The sequence below is a fragment of the Arachis duranensis genome, unplaced genomic scaffold, assembly GCF_000817695.3.
Source record: "Arachis duranensis cultivar V14167 unplaced genomic scaffold, aradu.V14167.gnm2.J7QH unplaced_Scaffold_5501, whole genome shotgun sequence".
In the NCBI taxonomy this organism is placed as follows: Eukaryota; Viridiplantae; Streptophyta; class Magnoliopsida; order Fabales; family Fabaceae; genus Arachis; species Arachis duranensis.
Genome location: NW_026264955.1, coordinates 367,827 through 386,903, shown reverse-complemented (window position 1 = coordinate 386,903; position 19,077 = coordinate 367,827). Strand labels below are relative to the sequence as shown.

At 36.3% G+C, this 19,077-nt stretch overlaps 1 long non-coding RNA gene across 2 annotated transcripts; it reads left to right on the top strand.

The window, feature by feature from the left end:
* The first annotated feature begins 15,499 nt into the window (after nt 1-15,499).
* Nucleotides 15,500-16,953, top strand: LOC127744525 (uncharacterized). Of its 2 annotated transcripts, none has more exons than XR_008005479.1 (4): nt 15,500-15,972; nt 16,038-16,100; nt 16,239-16,519; nt 16,744-16,953. It is a non-coding gene; the product is annotated as an uncharacterized LOC127744525 (long non-coding RNA). The 2 variants fall into 2 exon arrangements; XR_008005478.1 differs by having other exon boundaries at nt 16,245-16,519; nt 16,744-16,952.
* The last annotated feature ends 2,124 nt before the right edge of the window (nt 16,954-19,077 follow it).

Sequence of the window (19,077 nt, the reverse complement as noted above, 5' to 3'; positions counted from 1 at the left end):
AAACCATAAACCCTAAACCCCAAACCATAAAAGCTAAACCATAAACCATAAAACCTAAACCCTAAACCCTAAACCCAAAACCCTATACACTAACCCTAAATCCTAGACCCAAAACCACAAACCCTAAACCCTAAACAAAACATCACATACCCAAAACCCTAAAATAGAAACCCTAACCCCTAAACCCTAAACCCTAATTCACAAACACTAAACCATAAACGCTAAACCCCAACAGACAAATAACAAACCCAAAATCCTAAAACCCAAACCATAAACCCTAAACCCTAAACCCCAAACCATAAACTATAAAACCTAAACCCTAAATCATAAACCCAAAACCCAAAACCCTAAAACCTGAACCCTAAATCATAAACCAAAATCAATAAACCATAAAACCTAAACAATGAACCATAAACCCAAAACTCTAAACCCTAACCCTAAACCATAAACCCTAAATCCCAAACCAAAAACCCTAAACCATAAACCATAAACCCTAAATCACAAATCCTAAACCATAAACCCACAATCCCTAAAACCTAAACCTAAAACCCAAAACCCAAAACCCTAAACACCACCCCACAAAGACAAAACCCTAAAACACAGACCCTAATCCCTATACCTTTAACTCTAAAGCCTAAACCCTAAACTCTAAACCCAAAACCCTGAACCCTAAACCATCAACCCTATACCCTAAACCCTAAACCCTAAACCATAAACTCTAAACCATAAACCCTAAATACTAAACCCCATGCCTTACACCATAATCCCGAAGGCCTAAACCATAAACCACACAACATAAAACCTAAAAACTAAACCCCAAACCTTAAACCCTAAACAATAAAACCTAAACCATAAACCATAAACCATAAACCCTAAACGTTAAACAACAAACCCTAAAACCTAAACTATAAAACCTAAACTATAATCCCTAAACCCAAAACCACAAACCACAAACCATAAACCCTAACCCACAAACCACAAACCCTAAACCACAAACCCTAAACCCTAAACCCCAACTCACAAACACCAAACCCTAAAACACAAATCCTAAACCCTAAACCATAACCATAATCCATAAACCCTAAACCCAAAACACAAAATCCTTAACCTTAAACCCTAAACCCTAAATAATAAACCCTAAGCCCTAAACCCTAAACCATAAACCATAAAACCAAAACCCAAAACCCTAAACACTAAACCCTAATCCATAAACCATAAACCATAAACCCAAAACCCAAAACCCAAAACCCTAAACCCTAAACCCAAAACCCTAAACACAACCCCACAAACACAAAACCCTAAAACACAAACCCTAAACCCTGAACCCTAAACCATGATCTACAAACCATAAACCATAAACTCTAAGGCCTAAACCCTAAATCCCAACCAACAAATACCAAAGCCTAAACCCTAAACCCCAAACCATAAATCCTAAACCCTAAACCATAAACCCTAAACACTAAATCATAAAACTAAAACCATAAACCCTAAACCCTAAAACCTAAACCCTAAACCCTAAACCCTGAACCCTAAATCATAAACCCAAAACCATAAACCATAAACCTTAAATCCTAAACCCTAAACCCTAATAAATAAACCATAAACACTAAACCCTAAACCATAAACCTAAATCATAAACCCTAAACCCAAAACCCTAAACCCTAATCATGAAACCATAAACCCTAAACCCTTAACCCAAAACCGTAAACCATAAACCATAAACCACAAACCATAAACCCTAAACCCTAAACCATAAAAACTAAACCCTAAACCCAAAACCAAAAACCCAAAACAAAAACCCTAAACCCTAAACACCACCCCACAAACACAAAAGCCTAAAACACAAATCCTAATACATGAACCACAAACCCTGAACCATTAACCCTTGGGCCTAACCCCTAAACACTAAACCCTAATCCCTAATCGATAAACCCAAAACCCAAAATCCTAAACACTAACCCGAAAACACCAAACCCTAATCCTTAAACCCTAAACGCTAAACCATAAACCCTAAACCCTAAACCCTAAACCCTAAACCCTAAACCATAAACCCTAAACCAAAAACCTAAACCAAAAACCAAAAACCCAAAACCATAAACCCTAAACTATAAACCATAAACCACAAACACTAAACTGTAAAACTTAAAAAATAAACCCAAAATCTTAAACCCTGAACCTTAAATCATAAACCCAAAATCATAAACCATAAACACTAAACCGTAGACCTTAAACCCTGAACCGCAAACCATAAACCCTAAACCATAAACCATAAACCCTAAACCCTAAACCAAAAACCCTAAACCCTAATCCTTAAGCCAAAAACCCTAAACCCTAAACCCAAAACCCAAAACCATATACCCTAAACCATAAACAATAAACCATAAACCCTAAATCCTAAACAATAAAACCTAAACCCTAAACCCTAAATACCACCTCAGAAACCCAAAACCCTAAAACACAAACCCCTAATCCCTAAACCAGAAACCCTAAACGATAAACCATAGGCTTAAACCCTAAATCCTAAACCAAAAATCCAAAACCCTAAACCCTATACAATAATCCCTAAACCATAAACCCTAATCACTAAACCCCATACCTTACACTATAATCCATTAGGCCTAAACACTAAATTAAACCACACAACATAAAGCCTAAACCCCAAACCCCAAACCCTAAACAATAAAACCTCAACCATAAACCATAAACCCTAAACCCTAAACCCTAAACCCTAAACCCAAAACCTAAAACCATAAACCCAAAACCCAAAACCATAAACCCAAAACCCTAAACCCAAAAACATATACCCTAACCCTAAACCATAGACCCAAAACCACAAACCCTAAACCCTAAACATAACACAACATACACTAAAACCTAAAATAGAAACCCTAACCCCTAAACCGTAAACCCTAATTCACAAACACTAAACCATAAACCCTAAACCCCAACAGACAAATAACAAACCCAAAACCCAAAACCCTAAACCCCAAACCATTAATCCTAAACCCTAAACCATAAAACCTAAACCCTAAACCATAAACCCTAAATCATAAACCCAAATCAATAAACCATAAAACCAAAACCATAAACCATAAACCTAAAACCCTAAACCCTAATCCTTAAAACATAAACCCTAAATCCCTAAACTAAAAACCATAAACCCTAAATCACAAACCATAAACCATAAACCCACAAACCCTAAACCCTAAACCCAAAACCCAAAACCCTAAACCCTAAACACCACCACACAAACACAAAACCCTAAAACACAAACCCTAATCCTTAAACCAAAAACCCTAAACCTTTAACTCTAAGGCCTAAACCCTACACCCTAAACCCTAAACCCTGAACACTGAACCATAAAATCTAAACCCTAAACCCTAAACATTAAACCCCACACCTTACACCATAATCCCAAATGCCTAAACCATAAACCACATAACATATAACCTAAACCCCAAACCATAAACCTGAAACACTAAATCCTAAACAATAAAACTTAAACTATAAACCCTAAACCCTAAACGCCAAACCCCAAACCATAAACGCTAAACAAAAAACCACGAACCCTAAACCACAAACCCTAAACCCTAAACCCAACACACAAACACCAAACACTAAAACACAAATCCTAAACCATAAACCCTAACGCATAAACACCAAACCCTAAACCCTAAATCCTAATCCCTAAACACTAAACAATAAACCCTAAATCCTAAACCCTAAACCATAAACCCAAAACCCAAAATCCTAAACTAAATCCAAAACCATAAACCATAAATCCTAAACCATAAACCATAAACCATAAAACATAAACACTAAATCCTAAACCATAAACCTAAATCATAAATCGTAAACTCAAAACCCTAAACCCTAACCCTTAAACCATAAGCCCTAAACCCTTAGCACAAAATCTTAAACCGTAAACCATAAACCATAAACTATAAACCATAAACCCTAATCCCTAACCCTAAAACCTAAGTCCTAAACCCTAAACCCTAAATCACAAACCATAAATCGTAAACCCACAAATACTAAACCCTAAATCCAAAACCCAAAACCCAAAACAAAAAACTCTAAACACTAAACACCACCCCACAAACATAAAACCCTTAAACACAAACCCTAATACCTAAACCACAAACCCTAAACCATTAACCCTAGGGCCTAACCCCTAAACACTAAACCTTAAACCCTAAACCCTAATCCCTAAACGATAAACCCAAAACCCAAAACCCTAAATCCTAACCCAAAAACACCAAATCTTAATCCTTAAACCCTAAACCCTAAACCATAATCCATAAACCATAAACCCTAAACCATAAACCCTAAATCCTAAACCCTAAACCCAAAACCCAAAACCCAAAACCCAAAACAATAAACCCTAAACCATAAACCATAAACCACAAACACTAAACTGTAAAACTTAAACCCTAAACCCAAAACCCTAAACCTTGAACCTTAAATCATAAACCCAAAATCATAAACCATAAACCCTAAGCCCTAACCTTAAACCCTAAACCGTAAACTATAAACCCTAAACCCTAAACCATAAACCCTAAACCTTAAACCCTAAACCCTAATCCTTAAGCCAAAAATGTTAAACCCTAAACCATAAACCTTATACCATAAACCATAAACCATAAACCATAAACCCTAAATACTAAATAATAAAACCTAAACCCTAAACCATAAACCCTAAATCATAAACACTAAACCATAAACCTACAAACACCTAATCCCTAAACCAGAAACCCTAAACAATAAACCCTAAGGCCAAAACCCTAAATGCTAAACCAAAAACCCAAAACCATAAACCCTAAACCATGATCCCTAAACCATAAACCCTAATCACTAAATCCCATACCTTACACCATAATCCCTTAGGCCTAAACACTAACCACACAACATAAAGCCTAAACCCTAAACCCCAAACCCCAAACCCTAAACAATAAAATCTAAACCATCAACCATAAAACCTAAACCCTAAACCCTAAACCCCAAAACCTAAAACCTAAACAACTAAACCATAAACGACAAACCCTAAACCCTAAGCCCAAAACCCTAAACCCAAAACCCAAAACCATAAACCTTAAACCCAAAACCAAACACCATAAACCAGAAACCCTAAACCATAAACCCTAAATCCTAAACCCAAAACCCTATACATTAACCCTAAACCCTAGACCCAAAACTACAAACCCTAAACCCTAAACACAACATCACATACCCAAAACCCAAAAAAAGAAACCCTAACCCCTAAACCCTAAACCCTAATTCACAAACACTAAACCATAAACCCTAAACCCCAACAGACAAATAACAAACCCAAAACCAAAAACCCCAAACCATAAACCATAAACCCTAAACCCCAAACCATAAAAGCTAAACCATAAACCATAAAACCTAAACCCTAAACCCTAAACCCAAAACCCTATACACTAACCCTAAATCCTAGACCCAAAACCACAAACCCTAAACCCTAAACAAAACATCACATACCCAAAACCCTAAAATAGAAACCCTAACCCCTAAACCCTAAACCCTAATTCACAAACACTAAACCATAAACGCTAAACCCCAACAGACAAATAACAAACCCAAAATCCTAAAACCCAAACCATAAACCCTAAACCCTAAACCCCAAACCATAAACTATAAAACCTAAACCCTAAATCATAAACCCAAAACCCAAAACCCTAAAACCTGAACCCTAAATCATAAACCAAAATCAATAAACCATAAAACCTAAACAATGAACCATAAACCCAAAACTCTAAACCCTAACCCTAAACCATAAACCCTAAATCCCAAACCAAAAACCCTAAACCATAAACCATAAACCCTAAATCACAAATCCTAAACCATAAACCCACAATCCCTAAAACCTAAACCTAAAACCCAAAACCCAAAACCCTAAACACCACCCCACAAAGACAAAACCCTAAAACACAAACCCTAATCCCTATACCTTTAACTCTAAAGCCTAAACCCTAAACTCTAAACCCAAAACCCTGAACCCTAAACCATCAACCCTATACCCTAAACCCTAAACACTAAACCCCATACCATACACTGTAATCCCAAAGGACTAAACCATAAACCATATAACATATAACCTAAACCCTAAACCCCAAACCCTAAACCCTAAACAATAAAACCTAAACCATAAACCATAAACCATAAACCATAAACCTAAACCCTAAATCCCAAACCCTAAAACCTAAACAATAAAACATAAACAAAAAACTACAAACCCTAAACCACAAACCCTAAACCCTAAACCACAAACCCTAAACCCTAAACCCTAAACCCAAATACATAAACACCAAAGCCTAAACCCTAAACCCTAAATCCTAAACCCTAAACCCAAAACCATAAACCCTAAACCCAAAACCCAAAACACAAAACCCAAAACCCAAATCCCAAAACCCAAAACCCAAAATCCAAAACCCAATACCATAAACCCTAAACCATAAAGCATAAGCCACAAACACTACACCATAAAACTTAAACCCTAAACCCTGAACCTTAAAACATAAACCCGAAATCATAAACCATAAACCCTAAATCCTAAACCCTAAACCATAAACCATAAACCATAAACCCTAAACCCTAAACCATAAACCCTAAACCGTAAACCTAAAACCCTAATCCCTAATCCTTAAGCCATAAATCGTAAACCCAAAACCATATAACCTAAACCATAAACCATAAACCATAAACCCTAAATCCTAAACAATAAAATCTAAACCCTAAACCCTAAACCCTAAACCCTAAATCGCAAACACTAAACCATAAACCCTAAACCCAAAACCAAAACCCTAAACCCTAAATACAACCTCAGAAACACAAAATCCTAAAACACAACCCCTAATTCCTAAACCACAAACCCTAAATTATAAACCTTAAGGCCTAAACCCAAAATCCGAAAACAAAAACCCCAAACCCAAAACCCTAAACCATAAACCCTAATCACTAAACCCCATACTTTACACCATAATCCCTTAGGCCTAAACACTAAATCACACAAACCCAAACCCCTAAGACCAAAACCCTAAAACTAAACCCCAAACCCTAAAACCTAAACAACAAAATCTAAACCATAAATCACAAACCCTAAACCCTAAGCCCTAAACCCTAAATCCTAAACCCTAAACCCTAAACCCTAAACCCCAAAACCCAAATCCCAAAACCATAAACCTGAAACCCTAAACCATAAACCATAAACCCTAAACCCTCAACCCAAAAGCCTATACCCTAAACCCTAAACCCTAGACCCAAAAACCACAAACCCTAAACCCTAAACACAACACCACATACCCAAAACCCTAAAATAGAAACCCTAAACCCTATTTCACAAACCCTAAACCATAAAGCCTAAACCCCAACAGACAAATAACAAACCCTAAACCCTAAACCATAAAACCTAAACCCAAAACCCCAAACACTAAACCCTAAATCATAAACCCAAATCCATAAACCATAAACATAGAATCTAAAGCCTAAACCATAAACCCAAAACACTAAACCCTAATCCTTAAACCATAAACCCTAAATCCCAAACCCAAAACCCTAAACATAAACCATAAATCCTAAATCACAAATTCTAAGCCATAAACACACAAACCCTAAACCCAAAACCCTAAAGCCTAAACACCACCCTACAAACACAAAACCCTAAAACATAAACCCAAATCCATAAACGAAAAACCCTAAACCATAAACCCTAAGGCCTAAACCTAAACCTTAAACCCTAAACCCAGAACCCTAATCACTAAACCTCATACCTTACACTTAGGGGTGGAAACAGGCCAGGCCAGGCCAGGCCAGGCCAGGCTTTGCTCTTAACAGGCCTGGCCTGTCATACAGTTGATTGGCCTGAGCCTGGCCTGCAGCCTATTATAGGCTCTTTATAAAGTACTAGGCCTGGCCTGTTATTCAGCCTGGCCTGGCCTGAAGCTTGTTAAAAGGCCTGATAATTTTTTTTTACAAAAAATTAAAATATTATTTAAAAAAATTATTTTTTAGTAAAAATTGATATGTATAATATGTCATATATTTAATATTTATAAAAAACTTTAAACTTCTAACATATTTAAAATATACAAAAACCTGGCCTATTAATGTATTAAGGCTTTTAAAAGAGCCTGGGCTTGTACCTATTTTATAACAGGCCAGGCCAAACATAGGCCAGGCTGCAGGCCCCTGGCAGGCCGCCTGGCCTTTTTCAACCCCTACTTACACTATAATCCAAAAGGCCTAAACCCTAAACCACACAACATCAAACCTAAACCCTAAACCCCAAACCGTAAACCCTAACCAATAAACCTAAACTATAAACCATAAACCCTAAACCCTAAACCCTACACCCTAACCCCTAAACACAAAAACCTAAACTATAAACCCTAAACCCTAAAGCCCAAACCCCAAACCATAAATGCTAAACAACAAACCACAAACCCTAAACCACAAACCCTAAATGCTAAACCCAACCCACAAACAACAAACCCTAAAACACAAATCCTATAACCTAAACCCAAACCCATAAACACCAAACCCTAAATTATAAACCCTAAACAATAAGCCATAAACCCTAAACCCTAAACCATAAACCCAAAACCCAAAACACTAAACCCTAATCCATAAACACCAAACCCTAAACCATAAACCCTAAACCCTAAACAATAAACCCTAAGCCCTAAACCCTTAACCCTAAACCATAATCCTTGAACCCTAAACCTAAAACCATAAACCGTAAACCCAAAAACCTAAACCCTTAACCCAAAAACCTAAACCCAAAACCCTAAACCCTAAACCCTAAATGCAACCCCATAAACACATAACCCTAAACCCTAATCCACAGACCATAAACCATAAACCCTAGGCCTAAACCCTAAATCCTAATCCACAAACTATAAGCCCTAGGATTAAACCCTATCCCACAAATACCAAACCCTAAACCTTAAACCCCAAACTATAAACCCTAAACCATTAATCCTATGGCCTAACACCAAAACACCAAACTATAAAACTTAAACCCTAAACCATAAAACTTAAACCCTAAGCCCAAAACACTAAACCCAAAACCCTAAACCCTGAACACTAAATCTTAAACCCAAAACCCTAAATTGTAAATCCTAAACCCTAAACCCAAAACCATAAACCATAAACACTAAACCCTAAACCATAAACTTATGCCCTAAACCCTAAACCCTAAACCCTAAACCAAAAACCATAAACGATAAACCCCAAACCATAAACCATAAAACCTAAACCCAAAACACTAAACCAAAAACCCTAAATCACAAACCCTAAACTATAAACCCACAACCCCTAAACTCTAAACCCAAAACCCAAAACCTAAAACAAAAACCCTAAATCCTAAACACCACCCCACATACACAAAACCTTAAAACACAAACCCTAAACCCTAAACCACAAACCCTAAACCATTAATCGTAGTGCCTAACATCAATACCCCCAACCATAAAACTTAAACCCTAAACCATAAATCATAAACCATTAACCCTAAACACTAAACCCCAAACCTTACACTATAATCCCTAAGGGCTAAACCCTAAACAATAAAAACTAAACCATAAATCCTAAACCCCAAATCCTAAGCTCTAAACCATAAAACCTAAACCCTTAACCCTAAACCCTAAACCCCAATCCCGAAACCCTAAAGCCTAACTCCTAAACCACAAACCCTAAATCCTAAACCCCAACCCATAAACAATAAATCCTAAACCCTAAACCTTAACCCATAAACACCAAACCCTAAACCATAAACTCTAAACCCTAAACTATAAACCATAAGCCCTGAACCTTAAACCCTAAACCATAAACCCAAAACCCTAACCCAAAAACTCCAAACCCTAAACCATTAACCCTAATCCCTAAACCATAAACCATAAACCCTAAACTGTAAACACTAAACCATAAACCCTAAACCCTAAACCCTAAACCCAAACCCTAAACCATAAACCATAAACCATAAACCATAAACCATAAACCATAAACCCTAAACCCAAAACACAAAACCCAAAACCCTAAACCTTAAACCATAAACCATAAACCACAAACACTTAACCATAAAACTTAAACCCTAAACCCAAAACCCTAAATCCTGAACCCTAAATCGTAAACCCAAAACCATAAGCTATAAACCCTAAATCCTAAAACCAAAACCCTAAACCTCAATCCTTAAACCATAAACCCTAAACCCTAAAGTATAAACCCTACAACATAAATCATAAACCATATACCCTAAATCTTAAACCATAAAACCTAAACCCTAAACCCTACATCATAAACCATAAACCCTAAACCCTAAACACAAAACCTAAAACCCAAAACCCTAAATACCACCCCAGAAACCTAAAACTCTAAAACACAAACCCTAATCACTAAAGCAAAAACCCTAAAGCATAAACCCTAAGGCCTAAACTCTAAATCCTCAACCATAAACCCTAAACCCTAAACCATAAACCCTAAACCATAAACCCAAAACACTAAACCCCATACCTTACACCACAATCACAAAGGCCTAAACCCTAAACCACACAATATAAAGCCTAAACCCAAAACCCTAAACCCTAAACCCTTAACAAAAAAACCTAAAACATAAACCTTAAGCCCTAAACCCTAAACCCTAAACCCCAAATGCTAAAACCTAAACAATAAAATCTAAACCATAAACCACAAACCCTAAACCTTAAGCCTAAAACACTAAACCCAAAACCCTAGACCATAAACCCGAAACCCAAATCCCAAAACCCTAACCCGAAAACACCAAACCCTAAACCATTAACCATAATCCCTAAACCATAAACCATAAACCCTAAACCGTAAACACTAAACCATAAACCCTAAACCCTAAACCCAAACCCTAAACCATAAACCATAAACCATAAACCATAAACCCAAAACACAAAACCTAAAAGCCTAACCCCTAAACCATAAACCATAAACCACAAACACTAAACCATAAAACTTAAACCTTAAACCCAAAACCTTAAAACCATAAACCATAAACCCTAAACCGTAAACACTAAACCATAAACCCTAAACCCTAAACCCAAACCCTAAACCATAAACCATAAACCATAAACCATAAACCATAAACCCAAAACACAAAACCTAAAAGCCTAAACCCTAAACCATAAACCATAAACCACAAACACTAAACCATAAAACTTAAACCCTAAACCCAAAACCTTAAAACCATAAACCCTAAACCCTAAACCCTAAACCCAAAACCTCAATCCATAAACCCTAAACCATAAACCCTAAACCATAAATCATAAACCATATACACTAAATCTTAAACCATAAAACCTAAACCCTAAACCCTACATCACAAACCGTAAACCATAAACCCTAAACCCTAAACCCAAAACCCAAAACCCAAAACCCTAACCCGAAAACACCAAACCCTAAACCATTAACCCTAATCCATAAACCATAAACCCTAAACCATAAACACTAAACCATAAACCCAAACCCTAAACCAAAAACCATAAACCATAAACCATAAACCGTAAACCCTAAATCCAAAACACAAAACTCAAAACTATAAACCCTAAACCATAAACCATAAACCACAAACACTAAACCATAAAACTTAAACCCTAAACCCAAAACCCTAAACCCTGAACCCTAAATCATAAACCCAAAACCATAAGCCATAAACACAAAAACTTAAAACCATAAACCCTAAACCCGAAACCCTATACCCTAAACCTCAATCATTAAACCATAAACCCTAAACCATAAAACCTAAACCATAAATCATAAACCATATACCCTAAATCTTAAACCATAAAACCTAAACCCTAAACCCTACATTACAAACCCTAAACCCTAAACCATAAACCTTAAGCCCTAAACCTGAAACACTAAACCCCAAACGGTAAAACCTAAACAATAAACCACAAAACCTAAACCTTAAGCCTAAAACACTAAACCCAAAACCCTAGACCATAAACCCTAAACCCAAATCCCAAAACCCAAAACCATAAACCCAAAACCCTAAACCATAAAGCCTAAACCCTAAACCCAAAATCCAAAACTCTATACCTTAAACCATAAACCTTAGACCTAAAACCCCAAACCTTAAACCCTAAACACAACACCACATATACAAAACCCTAAAATAAAAACCCTAAACCCTAAACTCTAATCCACAAACCCTAATCCATAAATCCTAAACCCCAAGCCATAAATACCAAACCCAAAACCCTAATCCCTAATCCCCAAACCATAAACCCTCGACCCTAAACCCCAAACCATAAACTCTAAGCTCTAAACCCTAAACCATAAAACCTAAACCCTAAATCTTAAACCCTAAACCCTGTACTGTAAATCATAAACCCAAATTCATACATTATAAACCCTAAACCCTAAACCCTAAATCGTAAACCATAAACCTTAAAACCTAAACCATAAAACATAAACCTTAAACCATAAAACCAAAACCCTAAACCTTAATCCTTAAACCATAAACCCTAAACCCTAAACCCAAAACCATAAACCATAAACCATAAACCCTAAACCCTAAACCAATAAACCTAAACACTAAACCCTAAACCATAAATCACAAACCCTATACCATTAACCCACAAACCTTAAACCCTAAACCCATAACCCAAAACCCAAAAACCAAAACCCTAAACCCTAAACACCACCCCACAAACCCAAAACCCCAAAACAGAAACCCATAAACCTTAAACCATAAACCCTAAGGCATAAAGCCTAAAGACTAAACCCTAAACCCTAAACCATAAACACTAAACCATAAACCCTAAACACTAAACACCATACCTTACAGCAAAATTCCAAAGGCCTAAACCATAAACCACACAACATAAAACCTAAACCCTAAACCCCAAACCATAAACCCTAAACAATTAAACCTAAACCATAAACCATAAACCCTAAACACCGAACCCTAAAACATAAACAATATAACCTAAACTCTAAACTTTAAACCCTAAATCCCAAACCCTAAACCATAAACCCTAAACCACAAACCATAAACCCTAAACCCTAAACCCCAACCCACAAACACCAAACCCTAAATCATAAATCCTAAACCCTAAACGCTAACCCATAAACACCAAACAATAAAGGCTAAACCCTAAACCCTAAACCCTAAACCCTAAACCCTTAACCTTAAACCCAAAGCCAAAAACCCAAAACTCTATACCCTAAACTCTAAACCCTAAACCTAAAATCCCGAAGCCCTAAACCCTGAACCATAAATCATAAAACCAAATCCATAAATCATAAACCCTAAACCCTAAACCCTAAGCCAAAAACCCAAAACTCTATACACTAAAACTCTAAACCCTAAACCCAAAATCCCAAAACCCTAAACCCTGAACCGTAAATCATAAACCAAATCCAGATATCATAACCCCTAAACCCTAAACCCTAAATCATAAACCACAAACCTTAAACCCTAAACCATAAAACCTAAACCTTAAACCATAAACCCAAAACCCTAAACCCTAATCCTTAAACCATAAACCCTAAACCCTAAACCCAAAACCAAAAACCATAAACCATAAACCCTAAACCCAAAACCATTAAACATAAACCATAAACCCTAAACCCTAAATCACAAACCCTAAACCATAAACCCACAAACCCTAAACTCTAAACCCAAAATCCAAAACCCAAAACCCTAAACACCACCCGACAAACTCAAAACCCTAAAACACAAACCCACAAATCTTAAACCATAAACCCTAAGGCCTAACCCTAAACCCTGAACCCTAAACCATAAACCCTAAACCCAAAATTCCAAAGGCCTAAACCTTAAACCACACAACATAAAACCTAAACCCTAAACCCTAAACCATAAACCCTAAATAATTAAACATAACCCATAAACCATAAACCCTAAACTGTAAACCCTAAACCCTAAACCCTAAACATAAAACCCTAAACCATAAGCCATAAACCCTAAAACCTAAACCATAAAAACTAATCCCTAAACCACGAACCCTAAACCATAAACCATAAACCCTAAACTATAAACCCAAAACCCAAAATCCTAAACCCTAAACATCACTACACAAACACAAAATCTAAAACACAATCTGTAAACCCTAAACCTTAATCCCTTAAACCCTAAGGCTTAAACCTTCAACCCTAACCTAGAAACACCAAACGCTAAACTCTAAACCCCAAAACATAAACCCTAAACCCTAAACCTTAAACCCTAAACTATATATCCTAAACCATAAGCCATAAAAACACAAACCATAAACTCTAAACACTAAACCATAAACCCTAAACTATAAACCATAAACCCAAAACCCAAAACCCTAAACCCTAAACACCACCCCACAAACACAAAACCTTAAACCACAAACCCTAAACCATAAACCCTAAGGCCTAAACCCTAAACCCCAACCCATAAACACCAAACCCTAAACCCTAAACCCGAAACCATAAACCCTAAACTTTAAATCCTAAACCACAAACTCTAAACCCTAAACCCCAACCCATAAACACCAAACCCTAAAACAAAAATCCTAAACCCTAAACCCTAACCCATAAACACTAAACCCTAAAGGTAAACCCTAAACCCTAAACCTGAAATCCTGAACCATAAACCCAAAACTCAAAACCCTAAACTAGAACCCGTAAACACCAAACCCTAAATCCTAAACTCTAAATGCTAAACCATACACCATAAACCCTAAACCCAAACCCCAAAACCATAAACCCTAAAACCTAAACTTTAAACCCAAAACCCAAAACCCTAAACCCTTAACCATAGACCCTAAAACCAAAACACAAAACCCAAAACCCTAAACCCAAAACCTTTAACCCTAAACCCTAAACCCTAAACCACAATTCCTAGACCCTAAACACAACCCCACAAACACAAAACCCTAAAACACAAACCCTAAACACTAAACCCTAAACCATAAATCATAAGGTCTAAAGTCTAAACCCCAACCCACAAATTCTAAACCCTAAACCCCAAACCATAAACCTAAATCCCTAAACCATAAAACCTAAATCCTAAACCCTAACGCTGAACCCATAACACTAAACCCTGAACCCTAAATCAAAAACCCAAAACCATAAATCCTAAACCCTTAACCCTAAACCCTAAACCCCAAAACCAAAAACACTAAACCATAACCCATAACTTCCAAACACTACAAGAAAAATACCCATTCAGCCACACTTTTTTTAAGCTACATTTGAAAAGCGTAGCCTATTCATAGAATAGGCTACGCTTTTCTCTGTGTTGCCTTTTTATATGAGAAAAGGATACACAATTGTGGCATCATTTAAAAAGTGTAGCCTTAAGTATTTTAGAAATCACTTATAAAGCGTAGCCTTATCTAAATATATATGAATACACTTTTCTCATCTAAGGAAACGCTTTTAAAGAGTAGCTTATTTATTCTGTTTCAGGTGCGCTTTTAAAATGTCTCCTAATATAATCCTCAACAAACACTTACTAAAATCCCCCTCACTCACGCAGCAGTGCAGCACACACTCTCATCCTCACTCAACATACACAAACACGAAAGAGAGAAGAAATCAGAGGGAGAAGGAAAGGAAAGAAAGAGAGGACGACGCCGTCTAGGGCTCCGCCGCCGTCGCCGTTGTCGTCGAGCGCCAGTGAGAGAGAGAGCTCGAGGATGAGAGGAAACGCGATGGAGGAGAGAAAAAGGAGGTGCTTCGTCGCTGCTGAAACTCCACCACCACTGCTAGGGCTTGTTTCAGTCGCCGTTCTGCCACCGTCGGGCTTCTGTGCCCCCGCCGAGGAGCTCGAAGGGAGGAAGGATGGATGTATCGCCGCCTTTGTGCTCTGTCGCGGCGCTGCCGTCAACTGGAGCTCGCCGCTGAGCTGCTGCACCACCTCCAAGCCGTTGCGTCGCCGCTCATCTCTTCACTGTCACTGCTCAACACCATCGTCGTATCCTCTGTCACCAGGTAAGCATTCTCTGTTCTGCATCCTCTCTTTCTTGCTCATTCTCTAACTCGCTCTCACTTTGTAGTTCAAAGGTGTGTATGATTTTGATAGTGATGATGAACTGCAATGGCTAATTGAGATACAGAAGGTATGTATCAATTTTCAATTGGTTCTGTGAATTTTTGGGGGGTTTTGGGTTCTAATTTTAGGTTTTCTAATTTTGAGGGTTTCGCCTTTTGATTCTCAATTTGTTATGATTCCTTTCTGTGTTTGGCATAAACGGAAGCAATAGGTGCTGGAAATTTCATACGTGCATGCTAAACTAGGGAAATCATTCTGTAGGAAAGTGTCGATTTCTCTGCTTCTTTTCTTCCTTCTTAATACCTTTCATTGATTGTAATTATGTAGATTTCGATTTTCAATTTTGCAGTTTATCTCCTTTTGTTTTTCAGCAAATCGTTGATCAAACAATCAAGGAATCGGATCAATGTGATAAGGAGAAAGAGAAATTCAGCAAAGAAGTTTCTTAAGCAAGACGCCATTGATCTGCTTGCGAATCATTTACAGGTTGCTTACAATAGAGTAATTGATTTATTTTTTCTGCTTTTGTTTCATGAAATTTAGAAAACCTGTATGCATAAACTAGCGATTTTATTTTTTAATTGTAATTACTTTCGCATACAATTAGTAAACTACGTGTTTGATATATGAATTACTATAGTTGTTATTATACTGAGCTAGGACCAAATACAAAGTCTGAGTCTATTTTAACATTTTTAATCAATTTTCAGTATTGAAACTGTTCAAGTGGATTTGGCATGTTATCACACAAGGCTGTGCACCTGATTCAAGGCATAAACGAGCAAAAGGCAAGGTTTCTGATTCACAATGCTTAATTGCTCAGATAATTGTTGTTGCTGGATTAATTTCTTTATTTTGAAATATGAACTGGTTTCTAGTCTTCCACATAGTCCAGCTAAGAAAGCCTATGTTACTGATTAAAAACTAAGAACACTATTCCATTTAATTGTAGCGAAAGAGAGAAAATCCTAATGAACCAGGTTCACCAATTTTTACTATGTACTTATGTACTATCCCTTATTTACTATCCCTTATTTACTCTGTGATGTCCCTCATTAGGTTCATAGTATCTTTTGTAGCAGCAATGCCCTCTGGATCCCTTGCCACAACTAGGAAGGTATCAACTTGGCCTCCTTTCTCTCAGAGAATAAAGCAAACAGGTGCTTTTCATTAATATGTACCAAGTTTGTACCAGATTTTGTGGGCTTAACCCAAAAACTATATATTTCAAGTCTTTATGTTCATGGAAAACTTGATATACAACTCTAAACTGAAATGCTAATGAAGTAGTATGTTTCATCATTAGAACATGCATATCTATTATCTCATTGTTTCCATCTTAAATAGTAGTTTGTTATTCTTTCTTAAACAAGTTTTAAGATCACTTTTCACATTGTATTATCCTTAAACCATGAGAACAGCAATCCCATTGTATTTGGTGTTCTGAATTATTTGACTGATGTCAACTACATAACAAGCCCATGATTCGTTTTTTACCCCCCTCTTAACTGTGGCTTTGTGTAAAAATGAAAATATAATTATAGTTTGTACAAAATCTAAGTTTTATTCTATCTAAAGCTTTTTCTTTATGCTCCCTTTGCTGGATGCCGATCTGTTATAAATTATGGTTTTTTGTCCTGCGTTATTGTGCTAAGTTGAAGTCACGATTAGGATAGAAAAATGAATATTTTCTTGGATTAGTACCTGAGATGTGTTTATTTACAGATTATTGACTGAAGATCCTAACCAAAGACTTGGAGCTAGAGGTGCATCAGAGGTGATTTAATTTCTTATTAGCATACAGATGCTTGTTCCCCATTTTTATGATCATATTTCATTTTACTTGCACTTCAAACGTCACATTGATAGATGCTTAATTATCCAGGTGAAAGAACATGTTTTCTTTAAGGATATAAATTGGGACACACTTGCTAGATAGAAGGTATGTAATGCTTCTCAAGTCATAATTAAGTACTGTTAATTTCATCACTTCAATGCAATATGCGTTTCAATTAAAATTATAATTATTCCCTAATATAATGAATTATATTTCATCACTTCAATGCAATGGTTTATGGTTTGGATTTGTCAGTTTTATTTTTCTGTTTCGACAGTTAAGTCTTTATTTGTCAGAGAGGTCTATTCAAGAGTCAGGATTATTCTGTGAACATATTGCATTATTTTCTGAATTGAAGAATCTTAGTCTCATCTATCTAATTGCTCATTTTGATTTTGAGAGGTCTATTTCCAAAGTCAGCAGATTTTTGTTTGTTATGAAGTAGTCTCTGACCTATTTTGGCACCTTATATATCATATTTGTTAGTCATTACTCATTATTATGTATTCTTGAAATGTTAGCTCCAACTCTTTTAAGTGTCTATAGCTTTTGAGAACCTTGTGTTTCTTTGGTGATAAATCGAGTTAAAATTAAGATTAAAAAATGACTATTATTGTGGTTTATTGGCTAAGATAGAGTGCTATTTAGAATCTTTACATGTATGGTTGACTAATGATTTTTATTAGAAGATACTTTTATTGGCTAAGTGATATTATGGTTTTGATATGGCTATGCTTACTTTAGTTTGAGATGTATAGATTTTTACAGTTAACTTCATTCTTGTACTTTTGGATCAATATTATAAATATATTTTGGTTAGAGATAATTTTTATTATATAAAGAAATTATTTAGTATAATTATGTATTATTTTTATTTTGTAATATTCAACTCATTTAAATAAATATGCAAAATTATTATATATGTAATCATATTAACTATTATGTTGTATTAATAATTATTAGATAATTATATATATACGCTTTACAAGTGATGCAATAGTGTTGAAAAGCGTAGTCTATTCTGGAAAAATAAAAGCTGAAAAGCGTAGCCTTTGGTCCTAGATATCATTACTTGAAAAGCGTAGCCTATTCTCAAAGGCCAAAAGCGTAGCCCTTGGTGCAGAAAAGCGTAGCCTTTGAGAATAGGCAACGGCCGAATAGGAATCACTCCAAAAAGCGTAGCCGTAGCCTAAGGCATCATTTTTTT